This window comes from Trachemys scripta, chromosome 14 (assembly GCF_013100865.1).
Source record: "Trachemys scripta elegans isolate TJP31775 chromosome 14, CAS_Tse_1.0, whole genome shotgun sequence".
Taxonomy (NCBI): Eukaryota; Metazoa; Chordata; order Testudines; family Emydidae; genus Trachemys; species Trachemys scripta.
The window spans coordinates 33,824,006-33,851,550 of record NC_048311.1 but is presented as its reverse complement, the minus strand read 5'-3'; the positions used below and the strand labels follow the sequence as shown (position 1 = coordinate 33,851,550).

At 49.9% G+C, this 27,545-nt stretch overlaps 1 protein-coding gene across 3 annotated transcripts in view; it reads right to left on the bottom strand.

The window, feature by feature from the left end:
* The window catches only part of RBFOX3 (RNA binding fox-1 homolog 3), a 338,241-nt gene that overhangs the window by 193,434 nt on the left and 117,262 nt on the right, over positions 1-27,545 (bottom strand). For all 3 annotated transcript variants that reach the window (XM_034790151.1, XM_034790152.1, XM_034790154.1), the window contains exon 3: positions 21,674-21,718. The gene's annotated coding sequence lies outside the window, so the exon portion shown is untranslated. The remainder of the gene's footprint in view (positions 1-21,673; positions 21,719-27,545) is intronic.

Genomic DNA, 27,545 nt, shown 5'->3' with positions numbered 1-27,545 from the left:
AGGTGTCTATCACTGCTGCCTCCAGGCTGCACTGCACCAGGTTGGGTTCATCAACAAACAGCCCAGAAGAGAATGTAAAGCCCACAACCCACACAGCCAGAGACAATCTGTAACTGTTGATAGTGGGGGGGGGGGAGGGGGGCACAATTTTAAGGTTCTGGTGGTATGCAGTGGGGTTCAGGGCAGGGCATAAAAATGATGGCAGAAATCTGGTGGGTGCATGACCCCACACACACACACCCTCTGCATGCAGCACTGAGCTGGCTAAGCTGAGAGGGAGGAAACCCAGCCATTGCATGCTACACACAGTTCGAGGGAGGCCTGGACAAAGACAGGCACCTCACACCTTTCTCTGAATTAGGCCCTGCTCCCTCTTCGATGGGGGTCAAGGCCTGCTCCTGTGAATGCCCTGCCCCAGCATCCTCAGAAGGGTGCTGGGCTTGTGCTCAGCCACTTCCCTGGGCAGCTCGTGGCCATCCTTGTTACGTTTCAAGCTGCTGCCATCTCTCTCCTTCACCCCCTTTTCTTCAGGCTCTCCTGAGAGCTAGTCCCCTGCACTGTCTGCAGCTCTCCCAGTGCAGGCAGGGGAGCAAGGCTGGTGATGGGATTGTCCCTTCCTTTGCCTGACACACTGGTACAGCCCAGGTTGCGAGAGCCTTTGCTGCAGCCATGCTGCCAACTTTGGCTGATCTGCTACTTGCTAGCGCCCCTAAGCCTTTTCTAAGCAGGGTCCCTACACCCGCAGAGCACTCTGCACAGACAGCTGCTGCCACCTACTGGCCACAAAGAACTACTGACTGGGAAAAACCACCTTGGACTCCTGCTATCTTCCCATCGCTGAGACATACTGAAGAAAGGCTAGACTTACACCTTCCAACAGCCTTTTTGTTATCCTCCAAACTGTGATCCAAGAGACCAGGAGACAATGCTGGCTCAGACCAGTGGGCTTAGGGGAAGTCTTTATCAGAAGTAAAATAACCATTAACCACTGAAAGACAAGGTCTTCTTCAGGTCTGTGCAATTCGAAAGCTGGTCTCTTTCACCAACAGAAGTTGGTCCAATAAAATATACCTCAATAACCATGTCTCTCTAATATATCCTGGGATCAGTAAGGATACACCACCACCAATGCACACATTGGCCACTGAATCACCTTTTCAGTTCCCAACATGCTGTTAAAATTCTTCCTCTCCTTCATATAAACACAAGTCCCTTTCTCTGCCTCCCTCCAAATTCATCTCACTCCCTGATCCCAACTGCCCTCCCCACATTTATTCCAGACATAAAATGAGAATGTCCATGCAGATCACAGCATTTAGAGTATCTTCACTTAACAGAGAAGCCAAAGCAGTTAGTACTTTAACTCAGCCAGAGGGGAGGGCCCCATAGACACCTGATGATCAGCTGATCAGCAACAAGGCCTGGGAATCCCACCACATGCACATGCTGCTCTTTTGTGCTTTACACAACAAAAATAATATGAATGAATCACATGGCAGTCGTGGGACCCAATTTTAAGTGTGTTTACTCATCTACATGGACATACCATGTTACATAACTGCTGCTCTGATTTAAGTCAAGCAGTTTCTCCAACACAAAACAGCAAGTGCCACACTACAGGGCTTACAGATGCTACCTGACTTCCTATCCACTACCATATACATACCCCTACTGAGAATGGTGGAGAGGTTCTCAGCTCCCATCTCAAAACTAATGGGAAGGGATTTTTTACAGGAACCGTCTGCTTCCCAAGGTTTTCAAGTAAACAACCCTTCCTCCCACATCTGCCTATGAACCTGGGTGAAGAGGTGCCTCTGCAGCCGAGAATCCATGTAACATGACAGCAAAGGCAGAACATGTGTGATGAAGTTTTGTTATTATCAGTATATTTAGAAGTAATCAGGGAAAGAGGATGGTGCCACACAGAGTAGGGCAAGATAAGGAGGAGCCATGACATTGTCACTTAAAGGGGACAGACAGCTAGCTGGCATCTCTTCTACAAACCCAAAGAGTCCCATGGTATATTATCATCCTGTTGCAAATACAATGGGTGGGAGACTGGCCTGGCTTGGTGCAAGCAGCTGGAACAAACTGACCTGTGCCCTGCCTCTCAGCCTCTGCTCAGGTAAGGTATCTGGGGGACCAGGAAGCCTGTCTGCAAACTACCAGAGGCAACAAGTGAAAGGGACTGAGAACCTGGCACCCTGTAGCCCCAGCTCATTCCTCACCCCGCAGTGCCATCTAGGGGACTGAGACTGCACTACTCACCCTTTGGGAGAGCCAGCACAGTACAGCCCCCAGAAGGTTAACAAATAAAAGGCACTGGAATTCAGAGACACCCAAGGCCTCTGAACCCTTCAGAAAAAAACTAGAGAGACCCCAGTGCCAGTGGGGCAATGTGCTCATAAATGGCTATGAGCCAGTAACCTCCCACCGGCCACCCAGTGAAGAGATACAAACATCTCTAAAGGGAAACGACGTCACTACATGCCATTAAGGTCACAGCACAATCAGTGGAAGCTACTGACCTTCAGGCCGCGTTGGCAGCTCCTTAACACCACTATTTTGAAAGTGGAGGGACAGCAGAGCAGTGCATGCACTACCAGCCAGAACCTCCTGCCTGCTGCTGGGCCAGTGTCTGTTCACAGCAGCTGACTGGAGCAGGGACAGAACTCTGACTGCTGAGAGCCAGTGGGGGGAGCACAACAGTAAGAGCCAGAAGTCGCTTCCCCTCTGTGCCTACAATACAATAGCACTTGGGGGGAGGGAGTCACCAGAAGTCGATGATCGCATGGTGCACGTTGGAAACAAATCACTAAGTGAACAGTGAGCATTGGGGGGGAGGTTTTTGAAACACACAAGGTAGCAGAAGAAAAGCGAGCATGCCTGTGTGTGTGTTTGCCCCAGGGACAGCTGGGTGAGCAGAGAGGTGAGGATGCTATTTAAAGGTGTATGACATCCCAGTTACACACTTCCTACAATGCTGATTCAGACTGGAGCTTGCATGATCAGGGTGTCGATCATATAGACCCCTCTCACCTGGAGGGCTGAGCACAGCCAGGACAGCCATCACAAGCAGCTGGAGCTGCAGAGGGCTAGTCTGCTCTCTCATAAATGTATCTCCTGCCACCCCACAGCCTGAAGGAGTGTGTGAAGGGTGGTAGGGGCTGTCCATGCTCAGTCATTTTGTTCCCTAGCATACAAAACTGTTTTGCTTGCTGGCATGGTTTCCACTGGCCCAAGAACTCCCATTCCCCTTCCCTTCCTACACTACCAGCAATTCCCCTCCCTGTGAACACTTAACTGCATACAACATGCAGGACTGTTTAGGGGATCTGCGCCTAAACTCCGCCCAATGGTGGATGGGGCAGAAACTGCACCTCTAGGATTGTATAGCATCCTGAATGTCCTGTGGTTTGTTTTGCCTGCATCTGGAATTGGGGTTATGGCTTGAGGTTCAGAAGTCAGAGGCACCAGCCAGGGAGGAAGCCCTATTTGCTTGTGCCACTAGAGGTCTCCTCTCCAACTTGCAGGTGAAACTGGGTTCCTGGAAAGGAGACCACTTAGTGCTTCCCATTACAGACCCCACACACTGACTCTCCGCCTCCCAGGTCCCTTGGTAGAAACATTCCAGCCAACTCAACAACTGGAACAGCTGGAAGCTGGGGCATGGCCTGATTCTCCCTCAGCCACAGCTCAGAATGGGACCCCCTTCTCACCATACTCTGTTAGGCTCTGGTGTGGGATTCACATCAGAACAGGGCTGTTAGCAGGAGTGAGCGGGATCACCACTGCTGGTAAGGCCTCCACACTCTGATCCCATCCCTAATTCTTTCTGCCACTGCAAGACTCAGGAGCAGTAGCTACAGTGCCCAGGAACTGGCGAGAAGCACAGGAGCAGTTTCTCCAACGCGAATTGCTACAAACTACTTGACTTCATCTTTGCAGATAAAGGGAGTGTCTCCCTTCCCTAGGTTTCTCCAACTCTGCTCCCTTTTATATGTTTCCCAAGGAGGGGACGATCACATCCTGGCACATGCTGGAAGCAGACGCCTAACAGAAGCCATCTGCCACTTTTTTCAGGGAAAAATAATCCAACTCACTAGGACTTTAGTTTGATCAGTTGGAACAGAGTTTCTGAGTGCAGGCCTGAGCAGGAATCTGCAGAGGCAGGAGGAGAGTATTTCACCTCCATTCATCACAAGTGCATAAAGCACCCTGCAAAAGCAGTGTGTTCACTAGCAACCGTCACCAATGTAATGAGGAGACCCACAGGACCTCTCAAACACTCTGCCACCTACTGGAGGGTGCTTAGCGATGTCACGCACAAAAGTGACTCCTCAGCAGCGTGCAGAGAAGACTCACTGCAGAGATGCCAGGCCAAACGGGGTCTTGGTTCCAAGGGGAATGAGTCAAACTAGCTCATAATGCGCACTTGACTACATCAAATAGTCTTTGTCAGACTGTACAAAACTGGGAACCACTCTGACTGATAGGCAGTGTCTGCTCAGGAGAGGCCCAACACTGAAACAGCGGGCATCAGAGCCGTAGGGGGAGCCCAGGTCTGGACCAGCAGGGGCTGCTGGACTCTTGAGTCATTACACTAATTGAATCTATTTCCCCATGTTAAAATATCCTCACACCTTCTATGGGTCATCTCGATTATCACGTCAAAGGTTTTTTCTCTCCTGCTGATGATAGCTCATCTCAATTGATTGGCCTCTTACAGTTGGTCTGGCTACTCCCACCTGTTCATGCTCTCTGTATGTGTGTATATATCTCCTCAATATATGTTCCATTCTATGCATCCGAAGAAGTGGGCTGTAGCCCACGAAAGCTTATGCTCTAATAAATTCGTTAGTCTCTAAGGTGCCACAAGTCCCCCTGTTCTTTTTCCTTGGGACTGAGGTGCTTTGCAAGAGTTATGTGCTAGGGGAAAGATGCACAGCATCTGCCTGCACTGGGCTTGGCTCTAAACAGCACTTCATTAACCCAACCCCTCCTATCTCTGAAGAAAATGTATCACATAGACTTAGACTCAACTTCAGGAGACACAAAACAATTCAAACCCAACATGCAGAAACCAGAGCCCTGCCAGGAAATGAACCCTTCTCTTCAGGGATATTCACCAGAGTAAGACACAATCACACAGCTTTTCTAGTAGTGATCCATTGTAGAGCTTCTCTCATCACCCCATAGCAAGTAAGAAGGCGCAAACACTGCAGCCTCTGGCACCTGGAAGAAGGGACAGCAAGAAACACGAGCACAGGGAAAGAAAGAGCTTTATTCACTGCTACCCTGGCTTCATCCAAATCCTATATGAATAGAAACTCTTCAGCAAGGTGTTAGCTGTCAGGTAACCTCTTGATATTTTTATTAAAAATTGTCCTGAAAATGCTCACTCATTTCCCAGTTGCTGCTAGAATTACCAGCCCAAGGTGGTGGAAGTGGAGTGTCTCCCCTAGAACTATTGACTGGAATCAAAAAGTTTGGGAAATTTCTGATACTAGAAAAATTAACTCATCAAGTCAGTTCTACTGGGTAGGAGGAAAAAAGATAACTACTTCGAAATCTGGCAGAACTTTTTGGAATTTACTGGAAGAGGAGGGTCATTGCCACCAAACCTCATAGTTTGAGAGCTTTTTTTGAATATTATGGAGGGGAGAAACCCCTTTAACAATATGCAAAATAAAGATATTAAAATAAAGAAAACAGATAGGTGGGAAAAGGAGAAAAGCTTATTATCACACAGAGTTTTGATAGGACAACCAACAAACAGGTTAGGCATCTAAATGTAAGAAAAACAGAAGTCTGGACCTAAATCTAAGAGAATTAAAGACTTTAATCAACACTATCAACTGACCAGACAGAAGAGGAAGAGCAGAAAATCATCACAATATGGGATCAAGACTACAAAAGCTGAAAAAAGCAACTGGTAGCTGGCCTTATCAATACAGCGTTAGGGAGTTCCTTATCTTGTAGAAAGACAGAGAGCCTGCGACATGAAGCCTGAGACCTGGGCTAAAGTAGTAGTCAGGACCTGCTAATACAAAGCAAAGTTAGCAAGTCAGGCTGTGAGCAGAGGTCGGGCTCTGCCTGTATGCAGGCTCACAGACCCTGGCAAGACCAGGGCTGGTATTGCAAAAACACACACATTCCTGAGACGTGCGAGGCACAGGACACTCACACAAGCACATTCCAGAAGGCTGGTACCAGAACTCCCCGATACCAAGTATGGTACAAACACACTCCCCGAAGATAACAGGAACACATTCACCTCTCAAAGATACGGTCAGGATGACAGGGTGATGGAGAGAGCTGTTTTGATCGAACCAACAAGGTAGAGGGTGTTAATTAACCACATAAGAGGGGCAATACGCAACTTGTTTGTATTGGAGTATAAAGAGGGGTCTCAGAAGGGGCATCTTTGTCTAGCATAGGGGAAAGGGAAAGTCCCGCCATTCACTGAGCTAGTCCATTGTAATGGGCCTACAATGTTAGTGGTCCTGTATAGTCTACAGGATACCAGGACTGTGCTTCATTGACAATAAACCTGGCTGGGTGCCTTCGCTGCTAACCCAAGTCTTGTGGTCTTACTGGGAAGTTCGATCAAAGTCTGCTGTGTCAGCTATCTGCGCAGAGCTGGGACAGCATACACCGGAAACACACACAGCCAACGACTGACTATACCTTCGTCAATTTATAATTGTGTACATACCAAGTCTATCTTTAAGTTGTAAAACAAGTTTTATAAGATTTCTGTTAAAAAGGAATGAATATGTTAATAAATAAAAATTTTTAAAAACAAGAATAGAAACGCTTCAGTGGCACTGAAGGGTTGGCATCACGGATTCTCCTGATGTGCGTAGCCCCCGTCCAAGATTACATGGCAGTGTGTCTAGCAAAGAAAGGAGGATTTGAAAAAACTGTCGCTTTAAGAAAGATGCACATATTGATCTGCGTGCATCTAATCGGAGAGTTCGCATGTGTGCATGTACACACACATGCACTAAAAATACTACACTGAGAGAACATGAAGGTGACAAACAAGCACTGAAGAGTCAAGAATCTTAACTCTGTCCCTACCATGAGCACATTACAATGAATACTTTGATTAAATGACTACACAAACTCAATGAATATAATAGCACACCAGTCTCTCTCCAGCATTAGAGTATGTCCACACTTGAATTCGGAGTAATCTTTTACCACGTATTACACCCACACAATTGTAAATTCTAGTGTAAGCTCCACACAATTGTTTGTTTCATGACACAAACCATTGCTGCTTGTCAACATTTGTGCCTTGTCTATGCTAGACTTTACAATCATGTGAGTGAACACACAACTAACAAGTGTAGATGCATCCTAACTCACAGGTCTAGCATCTCAATGTTTTTTCCATTCTACTTTCATTGCCATAATGGTCCAATCCATCTTTATTGACTTTTTCCATGATAAATTATTCTCCCTTTAGTATGCATTTTAATAATTTAGACAGAAGCCAGGTATCAGACACATTTTAATTTCAACCATCAACCAAACATTCCTTAGGTGCAACTCAGGGGATGAGGCAGTTAACTACGAAGCTATTTTATCTGTACAGGTTGGTGCCGTTCAGGAACCAGCCGGTTTTCGCTATCGCTCTACGCTGTTACACTTCCAGGGTGTTCTGTCAGAGGGTTTGCTGGGCACTTCTGCACAGGACTCTCCTAGATGCCACCTGGCCTACACACAGTAGCACACAGCCCATGCATGGGGAGGCTTTTTGTATTACGGGGAGACAGCACCGACTCCTATATTTAGCTTGCCCAAAACTTTTTATCACAAAAGATTCTCGTGACCTTTTTTGTGCAAGTCTCCATTGTTTGCAACTGCCCTTTGAAATGTGGCCGGGACAAAGCCCCAAGGACTAGATGTGCCTGTCACTTGTCCCATTACATTCAGGTTTAACTGAGTTATAGTACTGGGAATGCCTGGGAGCCATCCGAGTAGCTGTAGCAGCTGTGGGGAAGAGAAGAGAACCAGGTCAGGGGCACCATATGAGGCAGGAGAACCCAACCTCCTGGGCTGGAAGTGGGAGGGGGAAAGAATAGAGACACCTGAGCCAGGCCACGGTCCTCTCAACTACCCTTGAACCCAACACGTGGCACTAGTGGCCCATTCCCCATCGTACCCTGATATCAGCAAATATATTTAGTAGTTGAAAGTTCAGGGGCCAAGCTCTGATGTCGCATGAGATGGGACATGCTATTATAGCTGTCCATACAGTAACAGATTTTCTCGAACCGTCTCTCTTTTTAACAACCCCAGGAAATGACATACAGTGACTCTAGTGGTTAGAGCAGAGGGCTGGGAATCAGACCCAGTTCTCCATTGATGCACTGGGTGCCTTTGGGCAGGTCACTCACCTTCTGTGCCTCAGCCTTGAGAATACTGAGCCACCAGTGCAAAGCTAGTGTGCTACAAAGATAAAACTCCCCCCCTTTGGAGGACAGGTGCTGGGTGTGTGTGTGACAGCAACCAGAGCTCTGTGGATTCCAGCACATCCCTGCACCCACACCCAGAGCAGCAAGGGAGTAAAATCCAGGGTTACCAGGTTGGCCAGCCAGGGCTTCTCCAGAGGTTGGAGTCTGGGGCCATGTCTACAATACGAATGCATAAGCAGTACAGGAACACCAATATATCATACCAGCAAAGCGCACCTAGTGTGGACCTAGCTATACCAGCAAAGCCACACTTTGTACTCGTGTAGTAAAACCACCATCCTGAACAAAATAAGCTACCCTGGTAAAGCACAGCATTGCTGGTATAGCCATGTCTACACTAGGAGCTTCTGCCGGCACAGCTCTGAGAGTCAGGACTCACTTCTCCACACCTCAGACAGAAGTAGCTGTGCCAGCAGAAGTGTGTATTGTAGACATAGCCTGGGTTATCTGGAACCCCACGGTGAAGCTAGGATGGAAGTGTGCAGGGAGGAGGGGATGAAAAGGGAGTGGGATCGATTTGGTAGCTGCTCACATTTAGTTTGCACCTTCTTTGCCACTCTGGAAGGAAACAAACGACCTGAGAAAGGAATGGAATGCAATGATTCATTACTCCTGATGTGTGATGATGGCTTAATTATTTTTCTAACTGGGAAGAGACGCTTTCTGACAGCAGGTGCAAATTAATTCTCTGCTGTTTTAAGGAGCGATCGGCCCAGGACAAGTGGAATACTGGAAAACCTAATTAAATCGGGAGCTGAGTGGAATAAATGGAGCGAAGAGTTTGTTTGCACGATGCTGATGGATATTAACGATTCCGGGTGAAGGCACCAGGGCTCCCAGCAGGAGACATAGAGCTGTCTCGGTGCGTTCATCCCCCCAGTTGGGCCTTGACAATTGGGCAGGAGGTGTTGCGACAGTAACTAAGTGCAACTACTGTGCATACACAAAGCCAGGATTCTTCCCAGAAGAAGCATCATCCACAGCCCTGCATGTGCTGAAGGAAGAAGGAAGCAATTAACAGGCTGCAAAGTCAGATATGCAAGCTCCAGGAATCTCACTGGGGGTTCCCGGTCTTGCGCTCAGAACTGATGCCCCCAAGTGAGACAAGAAAGTATCATCCAATTATTGGGAGCTGTCTGCAGATTGTCCAGTCCACTGAGCAGTGGAATCCAACAAAAAATCTGCCCCTCTCTGTTACCCTCGACCCCTCTCAGGCTTCTGGATCTCCCGTCCCCACGGTCTCCTTCATAGTACTGTCTGTATTTAATTAGACTCTCTCATTTCAGCTGCAGGTGCAGTATGCAGTTTAAATACAATAGAACAATGTCTATATATCTGCACACACTTTTCAAGAGATTGTCCCAGCACCTACTGTACAGAACCATAAGACATACCCAACACCTAAGGGTTTTCCGAAGAGGGCGGGGGAGCAGCCTGAGGCTGATTCTGAATCTCGTTAGCTCAATGATCAGAAAAGGGAGCTTATGTTGAACAGTTGCCATAGAAACAGTGGACTGTATCTACACTTTCCTAGAGTGATATTGGGGTTCAGTTTTTTTGCCTGCCCTGGCAGTCCAACAAGGCCCCATGCTGATTCCCTTGTCCACCCCACAGGTTCCTCAGTGACCAATCCCAGTTTCAGATGCACCCATCTCTGGTGCACAGCTGACTGTGTGTTCCCTTTGGGTCTCACACAGCTCCCAGCCCCCCAGGAGCTCTGCTTGTAGACCACTATTCACAATATATATATAATGATTTCAATGGAGTCCAGCCAGGGCTGTCCCTAGCTATTCTGGGGCCCTACGCAGCCCCCCCTCACCCCTTCCTGCCCCGCAAAGGCCTCTGCAGGGGAGTGGAGAGGGGGCTGGCCCCAGGCCTCCGTGGAGGGGGCAGGGCTGGCTTGGGAAGCAGGGGGAACCGCTGTGCAGGCCCAGCCCGACCCTGCTGCAGTCCTCAGGGGTGGGAAGAGGCAGGGCTGGGGCAGAGCAGGGGCATGAAGGGGCAGGGTGGGGACAGAGCAGGATGGGGGCTTTGGGGAAGAGGCAGAGCAGGGGCTGGAGCACCACGCAGCTGCGCAGGACACCAGGAAATGTGCAGCTGCATACTTTGCGTATGGGTAAGGACAGCCCTGAGTCCAGCTAATGGCTACATCTTAGGGCATCTGGAAATAGAGAGTGAAGGGCACTCCCTTGGCACTCACTCCCCCATTGCTCATAGTTAGCTGTGCTTTACATAACATTTGCAAACTACACGCCAAAGACAAATAAATGACAGCATCCCTTCATCTCCACAGCATCTCTCTTCATTCCCCCCATTACAATGCCCTGTCTCCTGACACACTCCATGCACCCCCTCTTCTCCTGACTCCCTACCCCCTCCAGGAGTCCCCTTTTAAGATCAAATAGCACCGCAGCACAGCTCCATGTCATCCAGTCCACTGCATCCTCACCAGACTCCTTCCTAGGCTCTTCCTACCCCCAATTCCATAACTGGAGTCAGTCGCAGGTTATTATTAAGTTTTACAAGCAATTGGAAGCCTGGCTCTGTACGCATGGGTGACAGCTCTGCGAGCGCAGGCCCAGAAAGCCATAGGGAACAGGAAAAAAAGTAAAGCCTCCCTGCCTGCTGTCCATAACCCCTCTCTACCAGGAGGTTTGGAGATCTGTGCCATTTCCCCAGTAGTACTCCTCATCCCCACTGAAAGGCCCCTCTCCTCAGCCAATGCAACAAACCAAATCAAACATGGTGTTTCTAGACCTGCCCATTCTAGGATATCATGTAGGGCTGCCCAGAGCAGGGGCAAAAGAGGCAGTTTGGCCCAGGCTCCCCACAGATCGAGTGGTGTTGCAACCCTGCACACAGGGCTGCCGTGCCACTCAGGTTTTGCCCTAGGCCCCCAAAAACCTCTATGTAGCACTTATTTGTTTATTTAGCGTGTGCATAGTCATCTAGCCCAACGATGGCATCTGCAGTGGCGTGATGCAGTTCTTCTAGGCCACCGCTGAACCTAGTCAGCAAGCATTCATTGACAATGTGCGTCATCGTCTCTCTTGTGCCGCAGCTGCACAAATGGGTGTCACGAAGGCCCCAGCGATACTGGTTGGCTGCACAGAGACCTTGCCCGGTTTGGAACCTGTTCAACAGGGACCATTGGCGATGGGGCAGGTCAAAACCAGGCGGGCAAACTGTGGGGTCAGCGACGAGGGACTGGTTGGGGATTATAACAGATAACCATTCCTCTCGCCAGAGTGTTTCTGCCCTAACATCCTGGCGTGGCAGATGAGACCATAATGGGCGACGTGACAGCAGACGTGCAGCTGGTGGTTTAAAAAGGACATTATGCAGCGGCAGGCTTGAGTTGGCACATACTTTCTCCAGTAACTTGCCATGGCAACGTCTCGTCTGATATGAGGAGGAGCAATATTGCTCAGAACTGGAAGCCATGGGAGTGGAGTTGGATGCAGGGTGCCAGAGATGATGCGCATGGCGGCACATAACTGTGTATCCACCAGTTTGGTGTGTGACGATCGGTTCCAAACTGGTGCGCAGTGCTCAGCCATCGAATATGAGGTGGCAAGAGCGGACGTCTGCGAAGTTGGAGCATGAGCACCGCATGACGAACTTGCCTGGTTGCTAAGAAGATTGTTGCGCGTCTTAACTTTAGCTGCTGTCTTCTTCAGGTGGGCATGGTAACTCCAGGGCCGTTGCTACCATTAAGGCAAACTAGGCGGTTGCCTAGGGCGCCAAGATTTGGGGGCACCAAAAAGTGGTGCCCCCGTTGTTTTTTTTACAGCGTTCCTGGGCTGGGCTGCCAGCGGCGCGCTGACATGTGCAGCTCAGACTCCCTCTCCCAGCGCAGCGGCCGCTCCACTTCTCCTGTCTCCCAGACTTGCAGCGCCAATCAGCTGTTTGGTGCCACAAGCCTGGGAGGGGAGGAGAATTAGAGCGGGGGCGGCATGCTTGGGGAGAAGGCAGAGCAGAGGTGAGCTGGGGTGGGGAACTGCTGCACGGATCCCTGGGGGGGAGGGAAGCTGCCGCGGAGGGGCACCTCAGGGCGGGAGGGGACCTGCCACGGGTGGGGGGGGGAGCCTCAGGGCAGAGGGGAGCGGGGAGCTGCCGCAGGGCTGGAGGGGGAGGGGGCGCAAGGTGGAAGTTTCGCCTAGGGCGCAAAACTTCCTAGCACCGGCCCTGGGTAACTCAGTGTGTGGTCTAAGGTCACACCTAGGTAGATCGGTTCTATTTCATGCTTCACCTTCTGACCATTCAGATAAACATTCAGTTCTCAGGTTGCGCTGGCATGGTGAAGATGGAACAAACTGGACACTGTTTTTATGATGCTTGGCTGGAGGCGCCAAGTCTTGCAGTAGTCAGCTAACTTTACCATGTCCCAGTTTATGGTGGCATCAAGCTCGTGAAAGGTCTGGGCCTGGATACCGCAACAGATGTTGTCTGCGTAAATGAACTTCTGTGACTCTGTTGTTGGCAAGTCACTGATGTAAAGGTTGAACAGGGTTGGAGAAAGCACAGAGCCCGGGGGTAACCCATTGCTCTGTCGTCTCCAAGCACTCGTCTTCTCCCCCATATGGACCCTCAACTGCCTATTATGGAGGAACAGTTCACTGGTTTCATGAGCCAAATAGAACGTGAAAATCTTTCCACGACAGCTTTCAGGGAAACGTTCAGAGCAGTGGCACTTTACACCCCCTTCCTTTATTTTTAACAAACTCCCCCAAAAAAACTTCCCTGGGAGGAAATGCAGAATTTCAGGGAGATATGTTATCTGTTTCTTTTGGCGGCGGTGGGGGGGTGGGGGAGGGGGTGTTTAAAAAAACCCAGACCTATAATTGGAAACTGGCTCCAACTTTCACCAGACAGCAGCTACCCCTGCTCCATAACTACACTATCGGGGAGAGGCACTGCTCCGAGAGACAGGCGGTAGTTATGTTTCAGCTAATGCCTATGGTGCCACTGGGGTGACACTCTTGTAATTACATGGCTACAAATGTTGAGCCTGGTTCATTTGGCCACAGGGATTCATCTCCAGGGCAGTTCTGGGGAGCATATTTTTCTCAGCATTTGTGGTCCTGGATTAGGGAACATCCTGGTTCTCTCTCAGAGGCGCAGAGAGAGCACCCAGGGCTTGGGATGCCGATTAAAGTCTCTGCAGCATCCTGCTCAGGCTGGCAATTGCAGTTCTGTGGTGCATAAGCAGCTTGGAGGCGCTTGCTGTCCGTCCCTCTGACAAGCTCTTGCGCTAGCACATCCCTGGCTGCCCAGTGCTATTGCTTAGCAGACCTTAAAGCCAGAGAGAATATTCAGCACTCTACATTCACAGAGAGTTGCACGAAGAGAGTCAGGCAAGGCCACAGCTATTCTCGGCCACACACGCCTACCACTGTGCCAATGGGAAAAGGTGACTAGTTACTGGTCAGAGACAGCTGCTTCCAAGCCCAGAAGATGCAGAACTAAAAATGCGGGGAAATCAGCTGCAGGAGGTTAAATGGGATCCCCCCACAATTCTGCTTGGTCTTTCCTCTACCCAGGAATAGTTCCACCAAATGAGCTAGACATTTATACCTGCCCCGGGCAGACCCAAGAACCTTTTGTGGATATTTAGTCTCACTCTCTTCCTGCTGCTGCTAGCGTGTAATAACCTGGGCTGCCATCCTAGCAACGGGTACCCACCCAGAGTTCTCCTGCCATCCCCCAGATGCCAACACAGTTACCCTCCCAGCCTCCCCTTCCCCAATTTCTGAATTGCACCTGTGTAGCTGTTCCTCTGCCTCTCACCCCTTCCCTCTCCAATTCAGAAGTGGAAGCAATGTTGGGAGAAAGAGCCTAAATGGCTTCTTGTTTTTCTGTTGCTCCCATCATTAAATCCCCTCTTCATCCCTAGGAGTTTGGAATTACGTACAAGTTAATATGTTTCTGGTTCCACCCAAATACTGCTAATTAACAAACAGGTCCCCTCAATTCCGTTTAATGCCTACACATGTAATGCAATTACCTGCTTCCCAAAGCCATTAAAAACCACAGAAAATTAGCTGAAGCAGGTGATAAAAACATTCTTTTATAGATTCACAAAATAAGCTGATCACAGGACAGTCAGATCCTTGCCCTGCAGTCCACAGCATGCCCTGCTTTCACAAGGGGCCAAGACCCTTCATCCTGCAGCCAATTTACTCCTCTTAAAGAGAAGATGGGAAATATCTGTTGGGAAAACTGGGTTTTATCCTGCTGTGTGGCTTAAACTCAAGTTCTGACTCACATGAAAACTGGGCTCATTGCTCAAGCTCACATATCCTGAGCAGTCAACAAGAAACCAAGCCTATAATTAGAATGAAACCCACTAAAGCAACAAGGCTGAGCCCCAGAGATTAGTCCCTGACGGGCAGGGTTCCCAAGTACCTTGGCCATCTGCTGTATAAGCAGAACAGATAACTGGTGCTGGCCCATATATACATGAAGACAATAACAAACCTGCTACATCCAAGAAGAATCCAGCCGAACATATGCCAGAAGCATGCAGGGCAGAAATACATGGGGGCACACTAGGGTTGCCAACTTTCTAATCGCACAAAACCAAACACTGCTGACCCACCCCAAGGCCCTGTCTCTTCTCTGAGGCCCCGCCCCTGCTCCATCCCCCTCCCTCCATCGATCGCTCTTACTTATTTTCACTGGGCTGGGGCAGGGGGTGTGGGAGGGGGTGAGGGCTCCGGTTGGGGTGCGGTCGGTGATGCGGGGGTTGGGATGCAGGAGAGGGCTCCGGGCTGGGGCAGAGGGTTGGGGTGTGGGCTCTGGGGTGGGGCTGAGGATGAGGGGTTTGGGGTGCAGGAGGGGACTCCTGGTTGGGGCAGGAGGTTGGGGTGCGGGGTCCCGGCAGCGCTTCCTGCAGCTCCCAGGAAGCGGCTGCCAGGTCCCTTCAGTGCAGACCATAGGTGCACGGGCGGCCCAGGAAGCTCCGTACGCCGCCCTCGCGTTCATGCCCCATAGATCCCATTGGTTGCAATTCCTGGCCAATGGGAGCTGCAGAGCCGGCACTAGGGGTGGGGGGCAGCGCGTGGAGCCTCCCTGGCTGCCCATGAGCCTACGGGCCGCAAGGACCTGGCGGCAATTTCCGGGAGCTGCGCGGAGCTAGGGCAGGCAGGGAGCCTGCCTTAGCCCTGGGCACCCGCTGCGCCACCAACTGGACTTTTAATGGCCCGGTCAGCAGTGCTGACTGGAGCCCCCAGGATCCCTTTTCGACGAGGCGTTCTGGTCAAAAAATGGATGCCTGGCAACCCTAGGGCACACAGAAAGGGTTAAATCTGCCCATCGGTGAAATTCCAGAGAGAAAGAGGGAAAAAGTAAAACAGGAGCAATGAGGCTGGTGCCCAGGGGAGAAAGGCACCTGCCTGCTTCCTTGGCACAGAATCATTTAATAGATTTCCAAGGCAAGAAGGGATCATTATGACCATCTGATCCAACAACCTCTTGCATATCCCCAGGCCAGGGATCCCCACCCAGAGAACCTAGTGATTGATGCAGCAATCCAAACAACTTGTGGGTGGAGCTACACCATCTCTTTTAGGAAGCCAACCAGTCCTGACCTAAAGCACCCATCTGATGGAGAATCCGCCCTAGGTAAACTGTTCCAATGGTTAATTACCCTCAGTGTTAAAAATCTGCACCTTAGCTCCCATTTCAATTGGTCTCATTGCAACTTCCAGCCACTGGATCTTGTTAGGCCTCTTCCAGCAGATTAAAGAGTACTGTGATATTAGCAGGGCCGCCCGGGGGGGCAGAAGGGGGGGGGAGGCAGCGGGGTGCAGGCAAGTGGGGCAATTTGCCCCAGGCCCCACAGAGGCCCCATGAGCCCTGGCCAAGAATCCCTTCCCTGGCTACTCACCTGGCGGCGGTCTGGGTCTTCGGCGGCACTTCAGTGGCGAGCCCTTCAGTCGTTCCGGGTCTTCGGCGGCATTTCAGCAGCGGGCCCTTCAGTGCTGCCAAAGACTCGGAGCGCCGCCCAGTGAGTACAAGCACTGCAGCAGATGGCGCCTTTTTTTATGTCCGCTCCCACACTTTGCCCCAGGCCCCCTGAACCCTCTGGGCGGCCCTGGATGTCAGGGTCTTCTCTACTCTACACTTTACAAACAAAGTTAACATATGGCTTCTCTCCACGGTATAGGATTCTAAACAACCAACAGGAAATACCAGTCCAGCCATAGATCTGGACTTGGGGTCAGGTTTTGTCAATCAACCAGCTTCTCTTCCTCTCCTCAGAAAAACATCTCATTCAACACCCAGGGCACAGCGTATGGGGAAGCTTCCACACAGAAGGAGTGCTGAAAAGCAATGACAGAATGCACTCCTACCAATGAGGAGCACAATCGGCAGCAAGGAGGAGGGCTGTAGAAGCATGGAACAAACTTCCCTGCTTCCCAGCACAGGGACCAGGCAGAGTCCCCAAGCGTTCCCAGTTACACAGGGAAAACCCAGTCAGTGCCCAGCAAAGCATGATTCTTGACCTAGCTGCCTTTTTTAAAAACACTCATGGACAACTTTCTTGTATGGGAATAAAATAGAGAAAATGCTAGGGACACTGCCCACATTACTATGTGCAATCCAGATGTTGACAGCTATTCTCTAGCAACTCACAACAGGCAGCCTCACTCTGCCCAGCCTCAGATGCTAGGCCCCGAAGTCCAGCTATAAATGTTCTTCTGGAATTTTAGCAGCTACCAGCTCCCTTCCCATAGTAGCAAATACCTGCTACTCCAGCTGTGCAACCAAGGCATTTGCATTTGACACTCTTGGCAAATGAATCCAACTGACATTTGCTTTGCAAATGGAAGGCGAAAGGATGTACAAAAACAGGGGTTCACAGTGTCTCATGAGGTTCACAGGCCAGCCACTGGGGCCCTGGGTTCAAATCCTGAAGGTGGTGATAAATTTGCAAGTCTTAGCCCTTAGCCCTTAGAAAATGATATTTCTCCACATCACACAACCACAATGTCATTGGCAGAGTTGTGTCGGTCCAGAACAGGAAGATGCCAAAGGATGTCAGAAGTCAGGACCAAGATACCCTGGCAGAGCTATCTTGGGGCAGACTGCATAGCAGACACCTGGCTTGAGGTGGTGCTTTTAGTCACTCTGTTTCGTGAGCACCAGTCATCATTTCAGTAACCCAATCCAATGACAATGGGCACCATTCCCGAGAGCCCAGAGTACCCTCCGGTGACAAAGAGGAACCCTTCCACACAAGAACTTCTGGTAAATGTAAATCGGGAACAGCCTCTCAGAGCAGGACGCAAATCACTGTAAACAAAGTCTCTGTTGCTGTGGAAACCATTAAAAATAGATTCCCCACACTCCCCCCTTTGTGCTGGGTTTTATACAGCTGGGTTCCTTCATTCCACATTATTATTACTTTTTAATTATGAATAATTTCCTCCCTTCTATAGGAAGATGGATTAAAACTCAGAACTTTGCAAACGAAGCCCCTTTAGGATATATTTCAATATGCCAATGAAGGCAAGCCCACATTCTGTAGTGTTTATGCCACAGGGTAAAATCTCTCTGCAATTAACCCTTCTCATTCCATGCTTCCTCTTAGCTTCCCTTTTCTCCACCCAGGAAGCTAGCTGGCTTCCGCCTGCTCCTCAACAAAGTTTGCTCAAGAACAAAATCAAACAAAGGCACAGGAACTATGACACTTCGGGTGAAACCCCTTTCTGCAAAGGGATCAGCACAAGGCCCAAGCACCACATAAGTCCTTCTTCAACCCTGTGAAGTTCGTGCATGATTATATTATTGTCACTCTTGCCTGCCCTCTTCCCCTCCACCCCGCTTTGTCTGTTATGACCCCTTACTCACTAGGTTCAGTTAAATTTAGTGTGTATGCTCTTCAGGCCAGGAACCCTGCATCCCTTGGTTTATGAGGCTTCCAACATATCCAGGTGCTCATATAAGAAGAAACACCACCACTGTTGCTCATGGCTTCACATCCACCCACCAGTGCCCCTAGCACTAAGCTACCCACAGGGCAAGGATCGAGCACAGAGAGATAGGGGACAGATTTCCCCAATGGGAATGCTGCTGCTACCTCCTGTCTTACGGAGGAGCAACGAAATACTATTTAATGGTTCTGTCCTGGAGCTTTCCTCTGAGGATTGGGATTCTCAACCTTAACCCTACAAAGCAGAGTGAGTGTTTGCAGCAATCCTCCACTTTTCTATCACACCCTTTTCTACGCAGAACTCAGGCTAGCCTAGTAAAATGCCTGCTTTAGCCCGGCCCAGCCCAGAGACCTGTTCCAAAGCCTGCAGGAACCACTGAACCAATCATTGTTTGCACTCGCCAAGCCTTGGTACAGGAAATTCTCCCAATCAGGAATGATGCCAAAGGACTGGAGCACACTGAACAGCTGTTGCCCAGCATCAGCACAGCCAGGAATTCAGGAAGCAACTTGTACACATCCCCCAGTGCAGCATGCCTGCTAGCAAATGGAAATGCAAGGCTCTATCCAAGGGTGAAGAAAGAGTGAGATCATGAAGGCTGCCCTGTTACCCTGTGGAAAATTATTTACCAGGCTTTTATTTTCGATTTAAGTGAAGTTCATGCTGACAAAGAGTGCCAGATGGACAAACACTGGTAACCAACACTCTCTATCCCCAGGACAGAGCAAAGGCCGCAGCAGGGCAAGCTTCCTATACGCTGCCCTGTCAATGTGCTTCCCCTTTGCCCACCTGTAGGGGTGAGAGGAGAGTTCAGGTTCCAGAGTCCATTCAGTCCCTAAGCTCTGCTTAATCTGCTGAGTGCCGATTGTGCAGGTGGGTTGGACAAGGTGGCACCTGTCCAGAAGGCACTGGATTGAGATTATGAAGAGATCTCACACAGGATCACTAAACAGTTGTCTGCATCAGCAGAACGACAGAACAAGTTACAAAGCTAAAGAGATGCACAAATCTCAAAGCCCTCTACAAACCAGAGCTCCTGCTTTAGAGAAGGGAGGGAGTGCTCTGGTGCCTTCCAGAACAGGGGGTCCAAATGGGGCTGTGTGTACCACTGGTGGTACGTGAGCTTGATGAGCCAATCCTTCACTTCATAAGTTGCTTAAGAAGGTGGTACATGAACTAAAAGTTTGGGAGCCACTGTTGTAAAGCAAGATTCTCACAAGAGTCAGGGGCATGATTTCATTACCTCCTGTTGTCTCTCTTAGGTCAAGTAATGCACTACCTCACAATACCCACCCCCTTTCCTGGGCAAATCCCCATGCATCCCAACAGAAACATGGAACCCCTTTACTTGCACTAATGGCAGTTCAGAGGTCAGTTTCCTCTGTCACGGTCTGACTCGTAACTTTGGCCCCAAGTACAAATGCTGTAGAAATATTATTCAGAGCTGATAAGGCCCAACGGGACCATAGTCTGAGCCCTTGTGGCACACAGGCCAGAGAACCTCCCCAATAATCTCTGCAACAGGCCCAGAATTCCTGTTTGAGCCACAGAGTATCATTTGGACAGATATCAGTGTTGGAGAATTCACCATGTCCCTAGGTAATTTGTTCCAATGGCTATAATTACCCTCACTAGTATAAACATTCACCGTATTTGTTGTCTGAATTTGAATAGCTGCAGTTTCCAACCATTGGATCTCATTAAGCCTTTTTCCACTAAATTAAAGAACCATCTACTATTAGAAATCTCTTCTCCATGTAGTTATACTTTTAAACCATCATCAAGTCACTTCTTAGCTTTCTCTTAGATAAACTAAACTCCCGATGAGGCAGGCTTTTCAGACCTCAAATAATTTTTGTAGCTCTTTTCTGACCCCTTTCCAATTTGTCAGCATCCTTTTTGAAGTGTGGACACAGCATCCAGTAATGGTCTCACTTATGCCATATACAGAAGTCATGCCACTTCTCTACTCTTACTTGCATATTCGTATCATGGACATTAATCATATTCATCCTGAGGACTCAATGGGCTGCCAGGGGAAGCATTTTAACAGCCAAGGACATCAAGTCAAAACCTACTGGCCTGAGTGGATATGAAAAAGGAGCCTACTCTGGGCATGTGTCCGGGACTTAGTCACCAAGGCTGGAGAGATGTTGTTCTCTTGGTGGATGGAGATTCTGAATCCTTTATGCTTAAAATATTGGCTATTAAAATATTTCAACAGCAGCTACCGCAAAGCTGACACATGATTTGTTCTTAGCATCCAGGCCCAAGGAGTTAGGAGGGGGAGCCAGAGGCACCAGTAAGGAGCCTCCTTGCCCCAATTGCTCTGGCAGTGTCAGTTTCCTAGAGGCAAGCTCCCAAAACACCACACCTTGCTGGTGACTGGATGGGGAGCGAGGGAGCAGAAGTCCTCCATCCCCTTGAACTAATGCAGTTGTGGCATCAGCAGGACCTCCTCTCTCCTCAGCTTGCTCAAACAACAGATCAGGCATTGTTGCTGTGAGCAGATAGGAGGAGAAGCAACTTGTCCAAATAAAGTAGAAATGAAAGAGCAATACCCCCAACTACTGCAAAGTATTGGGAATTCATCTATACAGGAGCCTGGCAGCCAAACAACAACAGAGACTGAGGAGTTTGTCAGGGCTTTTTAATACAGAAAGAATCTCTGGTGTGTTTCAGCTTTTCAGAATCATCAAACAGCCGGGAAGGAGGTGTGAGAGGAAGTCCCCCCTGGAGATACCTCCCACTAACACTCCCTGAGAGCACCTGTGTGGCACTCGTACTACTGTGTAACTGAAGAGTTCACCAGAGACATAATATGCAGCCTCTGCCTCCCCAGCTCAGCCCTTAAAGGCGCCCAGCTAAATTCCCTCTGGTCTCCAACAAGTCTGCATTCTCATAGGACCCCCGCTGCTCCTGGACTGCAAACTGGGCATTCGCTAAAAAGCTGAGGGAGAACAATGTGAGGCTATGTGCTCTTGGTGATGCTGCTGGCAGGCAGGCCACACTTCATTCTCTCTCACACCCACAGACATGGAAGGCAAGCAATTTAATACAAGCCCCATCATACTAGCACAGACCCCAGTTCCATTTGATAATTCTCCTGCAAACCACGTGAATGCAGAGAGTGTGTTTTTGTTAACGTCCTCATGGAATTAAATCATCCAAGAACAGACTCTGGCCTTGGGATGAGGGGTAAGACAGAAATGCAAAAGGCACCAGGCCAGGGGCAATACTTACAGTTTGTCTGGATCCAGACAGCAAATCCGCTCCGATCAGACCTGCCTTTAGAAAAAGAGAGAGGGGAAAGGTTTGTGCTGGGAATGCTGTGAGGCACAGAAATCCCACAAGTCCTCCCTTACCTGCAAAGAAGAGGGAGAAAGCAAGCAGCATCCCTCAGTTCTGGGTGTGTCTGGCAAGGAAAGGCGGGGGGAGACAGAACCAACTTTCTATACTCTCAATCAGATGGGGGCCACAGCCCAGCTAACATTGCAGCCTTATTTAATTCACAGAAATTATATTCACATTCTGCTAGACAAATAGATTTTACAAGCCCTCAGTTAAATGTGGGTAATTATGGTTGCCTGTATCGGGGGACAGCCCTGCCTGGGCTCAGGAGGAGGAAGCACATCCCAATTCCACTAATGCTGTAAATTAGCAGGGCAGCAGACTAATTACCAGTGATTTCATTTCCCCCCTCACTCTCTCCTCTTTCTGTGGGCTACTGCATTCTCTCTCTCCCCCCCACTGTGTGTGTGTGTGTTCAGGCATATGTTCCTGTTAATGGGGCTTCTGTCACTTCATCTGCTGGTGGAGATTATTTTATCTTGGGAACCCTCTTCTCTCAGTGTCAGACCAGAGACTTTCGACTCTAAATCATCAACGGGGGGAACAATCTGTTGTAGGGAAACGAAAAATGAAAACGTCAACTTTTTGGTGGCAACTGTTGTGCTCAGCAGTGTCTGTGATGAAGGCTCTGGCAGTGATGAACAAGGTGGGAGGGACCCTGACAGGACCTGGCCTGGCCTGACAACTCAGGGAGCGGGATGGCTCCATGCACACATGCTCAAGGGCAGGGGTGAGGCTGCAGTCATTTATTACATCATGTGCATGAAGCAGAGACAATGCAGGATTGGGACCTGCAAAGGGATGGGGGCAAGAGGATGAGGGGGAGCAATGCCTTTGGCCAGTATTAAATCTAAGTGGAGAAGGATAGAAAGTCATTGTGTGAATCCACTGTTAACAGGAGATGCCAAATATGCTTCTGTCTAGTGTGGGGCCGAGGAAGCCCTTGGAGCAAGCTGTGGGAGACACAGTCTTCTTCCTGTACAGAGGCAGAGGCAAGCATTATGGGGACAGACCCGAGTATCATATACATGGTGTTTGACATCTCCAAACACAATACAAACACTAACTATTCTTCATACTCCCCAGGAAGGAGGGAGGTTTTACCCCCATTTTATAAAAGGGGAAACTGAGGCACAAAACAGGGGAGTGACTTGCACCGAAGGGCAAACAATGAGCTGCAAAAAGAACCCAAGAGAGTCCTGGCCCCTACCTCAAGGCTTAGCGCACCAGACCTGGCTGTCTTTCTTCAATTATGCCCCTCTTGAGTACACAGCAGCTTTCACATTGTGCAGCAGTGAGATTTCAAAGCCAGATGTCACAAGCCCTCCTTGAGGAGGAGGAGCCAGAGAACACCTTCACCTTGTCCCATAGTGGGCAGGGAGGAGGGTGACACCCTATGGCCCATCCCTGGGCTTCAGAGACATTCTCACTTCCCACCCACCTGACACTTCTGCAATATGACACTAGGGACTGGACTTTTTTCCCATTAGGCCAACGAGTAGCCCTGAGATGGGAACAGCTGGGGTTCACTGCTGTTCAAGTTTGGCCTAATACTCCCTGTATGAGGGCACAAGCCCAGCCCTGAAAGCTTCTTCTCTGCTCCAGGGCTGTGCCTGCCCTTGGAGCCCTCACCCTAGTCCTGTGAGGAGCTACCTGATTTCCGGTCTTCACCTTGGGGTATCAGGGGGTCCCCAGGCCACCTGCAATACTTCTGTTAGTCTTAAAGGTGCCACAGGACCCTCTGTTGCTTTCTGCAATTGAGATTCAGTTGAGCTGTACAGAATTACTGCTCCCTGCTCCATCGTCCACACAGGCAGCGCCACAATAATGATAAATAAGAGAAACAGAATGAAATCGCCACATTTTTCAAAATGATCTGTCAAAGTAAAACCATGTAATCTAGTTTCATTAGGCCCTGTTGTCCCAGAGATGACTATGTTGTCAAATATCAGGTAGAGGGATCTCTCGCCAGCTTCCTATCAGTCTCCCTAGGATGGGAGAGGGAGATTGGCTGGATGGATACAATTTCAGCCAACTCCCACGCTTGCAATGTATCCATCACCGACCTGAAAGCCTTCAGGGGGCCGGGCGAGTGATGTATGGGCCCAGCACTGTCCACAATGATTTATTAAAATATTACCCAGATGAAGTTAGAAAAGGTGCAGAGTGGGGTTGCTGACTTCCAGCCCCAAACAGCAGGCGGGAGCAGAGAGCTGCTGCAGCAGCGGCACCAGGAAGAGGGAAGCAGTGTATAGAAAGCAGCTTCTCTATGTGCACTCTGGCCTGGGGACCCCCTGGCACGCCAAGGTGAAGACCGGAAATCAGGTAGCTCCTCACAGGACTAGGGTGAGGGCTCCAAGGGCAGGCACAGCCCTGGAGCAGAGAAGAAGCTTTCAGGGCTGGGCTTGTGACCTCATACAGGGAGTATTAGGCCAAACTTGAACAGCAGTGAACCCCAGCTGTTCCCATCTCAGGGCTACTCGCTGGCCTAATGGGAAAAATGTCCAGTCCCTAGTGTTGTATGCAGCGTTGTTGTAGCCGTATGGGTCCCAGGATATTTTAGAGACAAGGTGGGGGAGGTCACATCTTTTACTGGACCCAATCCTGGTGGCGAGAGAGAGACCAGCTTTTGAGCTGACACAGAGCTCTTCCTCAAGTCTGGGAAATGTACTTAGACTGTCACAGCTAAACACAAGATGAACAGACAGTTTAGCATAAGTAGCTAGTGCATATTCCAAGGGCCCAAGCAAAGTGAAGGGGCCCGTTAACACCACTGTAGTCACCAGATGTCCCAATTTTATAGGGACAGTCCCAATATTTGGGGCTTTTTCTTATATAGATGCTTATTACCCTTCACCCCCGTTCCGATTTTACACACTTGCTATCTGGTCACCCTAGATGTGCACAATGCAAACCCACCATTGCCATCAGCTCTAAATGCCCTCCTCCCCTCCCCCGCTGGCAATCTGAGCAGAGGTGCCAATGCCTGGGCGTCTGAAGACTGTTCCCTCCCGGGCAGGCCTGAAGCACACGGACAGGGAGTGCTGTTGGTGAAACTTTGTGCCTGTTCTGGGGATAACTAGAGGACTCCAGTTTCCTGGGCTGGCCCGCTCCAGCGCCTTTCACCAGCACTGCAATGCACACAGAAATGGTTTTAAATAGCTGATTTACACTTATGGTGTTGCAGCAGCACAGCTGCACCACTGTAGCACTTCAATGAAGACACTCTATGCCTTTTGGGATAGAGCTCCCCAGTCGGCGTTATTTAATCCACCTTCTGGAGAGGCGGTAGCTATGGTGGCAGGAAAAGCTCTCCCACCGACACAGAGCTGTCTACGCAGGGCGGTAAGGTCAGCCTATGCTGCTCAGGGGTATGGATTTTTCACACCCCTGAGCAATGTAGTTACACTGATATAGGTCTGTAGTGTAGATCAGGCCTATGTCTACAACTGCAACGTAAGCCTGTGCCTGAGCCCGGGCTCAAGCCTAACCCCCCTTGCGCCTACACTTCAATTGCGCTAACCCAGGGTCCCTGGACCCTGCAGGGCTGGGGGGGTCCGAGCTCGAGTTAAGCTGGGAGCCAGGGTCCAAGCCCTATTGCTTTGCAGTGTAGATGCAGCCCTGCTTGACTTAGATCCCGGGAGTCAGCTGGAAGTATCCCACAATTCCATGGGACAACTTCTTTAGTCCTCTCCATCCCAACAATCTGCAATCCACTCTATTGAAAACAGAAGTGACCCCCACTTTGCAAATGGCAGCAGCTCAGGTCTGTGCTAACCCATCTGTTCTGATCACCAATCTGCAAGTACGCAGTCAGAGAGCCTCCTGTGCACTGCAGTGTGGACACCAGAGCTCTAGGTTCAAGCACAAGTCTGAAAATGATTAATCTAGAATTAAAATACAATGTAGTTGCTCAAGCCCAGGGCTCCCTGACACAGGTTAACTCACTCAAGTCCCACTAACCCTGGGCTTAGATATATCCTCAAAGCCAGGAGGTCCTAGCTGAGGATTCCCAGGCTCTCTCATTCAGTCCCACAGAGTCTAGGTAGGGCAGCACAGCTGATATTGACATCACACACCCCCATGGGAGAGCCCTAAAAGCCAGGACTTTCAGGCACAGATTCACAGGCATTCCCTTGCCCTGCAGGCTTGTCAGCCCCTCCAGCTATGTGGGAGTTTATTAAAAAGATGCATAAGAGTGACTGACTGGTGACAGTGTTTGCTCAGATTTGGGGCACCTGAGCGGACGCTGCCCATCTCATTAAAACTGCTAGTTTAAAATACACAGGAAGAAGGCAGCAGAGAAGGGAAGGGGAGCAGAGCCCCCTTAAGTGTTGGCCACCTGAGCCCTGCATATGAGATTTGACATGATGGTCACAATGAGGCACTATCGTTTACCGAGCCTGGGGAAAGCACACACCTTGAACTCACGCAACCTAACAAATCTTTGAAAACTTTACAGCCTCTGGTATTGATCCACATCACGAAGCCCAGAGTGCATTATATTCTTCGGAGGAAATGGATGAGTCACAAGCAGATGGCATGGACTGCAACTCAGCAAAGCCACGAGCATGAGGCAGGGTGAGAGGGCTCACATATCTGCATTCCAGATCCCAGTCTGTTGCGGATTTGCCAGTTTGCCTGGCCCTTGCATGAGTGACGGGAGGGGAAGGGCTCAAGGAGCCTTCTCCAACCCCACTTCATGCACTCATTCTCACCCTCTGCACTCAACGGCCTGCTCCCTCCCTGCATCCCTAAAGGAACTGGACCATGCCTACATCTACCAGCACTGCAAGATCAAGTATCAAAGGGGTAGCCGTGTTAGTCTGTATCCACAAAAACAACGAGAAGGTGGGGGGGGTTTACTCATGAAAGCTTATGCCCAAATAAATCTGTTAGTCTTTAAGGTGCCACCAGACTCCTCACTGCAAGATCAAGGTGCTCCAACCAACAGGCTATTGCAACACTTTTAGCTAGTGTAGACAGGCCCTAAAAGGCTTCCACTGAGTTGGGCTCTGCACTTTGCTGCTCCACCTAAGTTCCTGCATTACCTAGGTACGTCAGCACACGGAGCAGAGACCTGCAGCAGCGAGTCTCAGAGTCCAGGTCTACAGACTCAGACTATGGTGCTAAAAATAGCTGTGTAAATATTTGGGCTCAAGCTGGAGCTCAGGTGCCGAACCCTACCAGCCTGAGCCTGAATATCTGGCCAGCTATTTTTAAGCACGGTAGCGTGAGCCCCGTGAACTGGTCTGTAGACCCAGGCTCCAACTGCTGCAGGTTTCTGCTTGCTGTGCAGATGTACCTCTAGACAGCACAGTGTCCACAGCAGCTTTTCATGAGGAGTTAGAGCTCCTTCCAGCACTCAGTTGACGTGGGCCAGAGCAAGGAATAGATCAATACTTTCAGGAGGAATGGAACTCCCTCAGTATCCCTGAGGCCTCCGCTACACTCAGGGCTTAAATTCTTAAATGATTTCCCGCCCCCAACATGCTATAAAAACTCCAGGGCCCATTGTGGGGGTTGGGGGCTCGGGGCTTCAGCCACTGGGCAGCTTGGGCTCCAGGCTCCAGTCCCGGGGGGAAGGGAGGGGAGAGAGAGAGGGTGTGTGGCGGCAGCACTGGGGCTCATGGCTTAAGCCCAGTGGGGGAGGCAGCACCAAGGCTCTGAGCTTTAGCCTGGCAGGGGGTTGGCACTGGGGCATGGGGCTTCAGCTCTGCAAGGCGTACCAGGGCTCCCCATGGGTTTGAAAATATTTACTGGA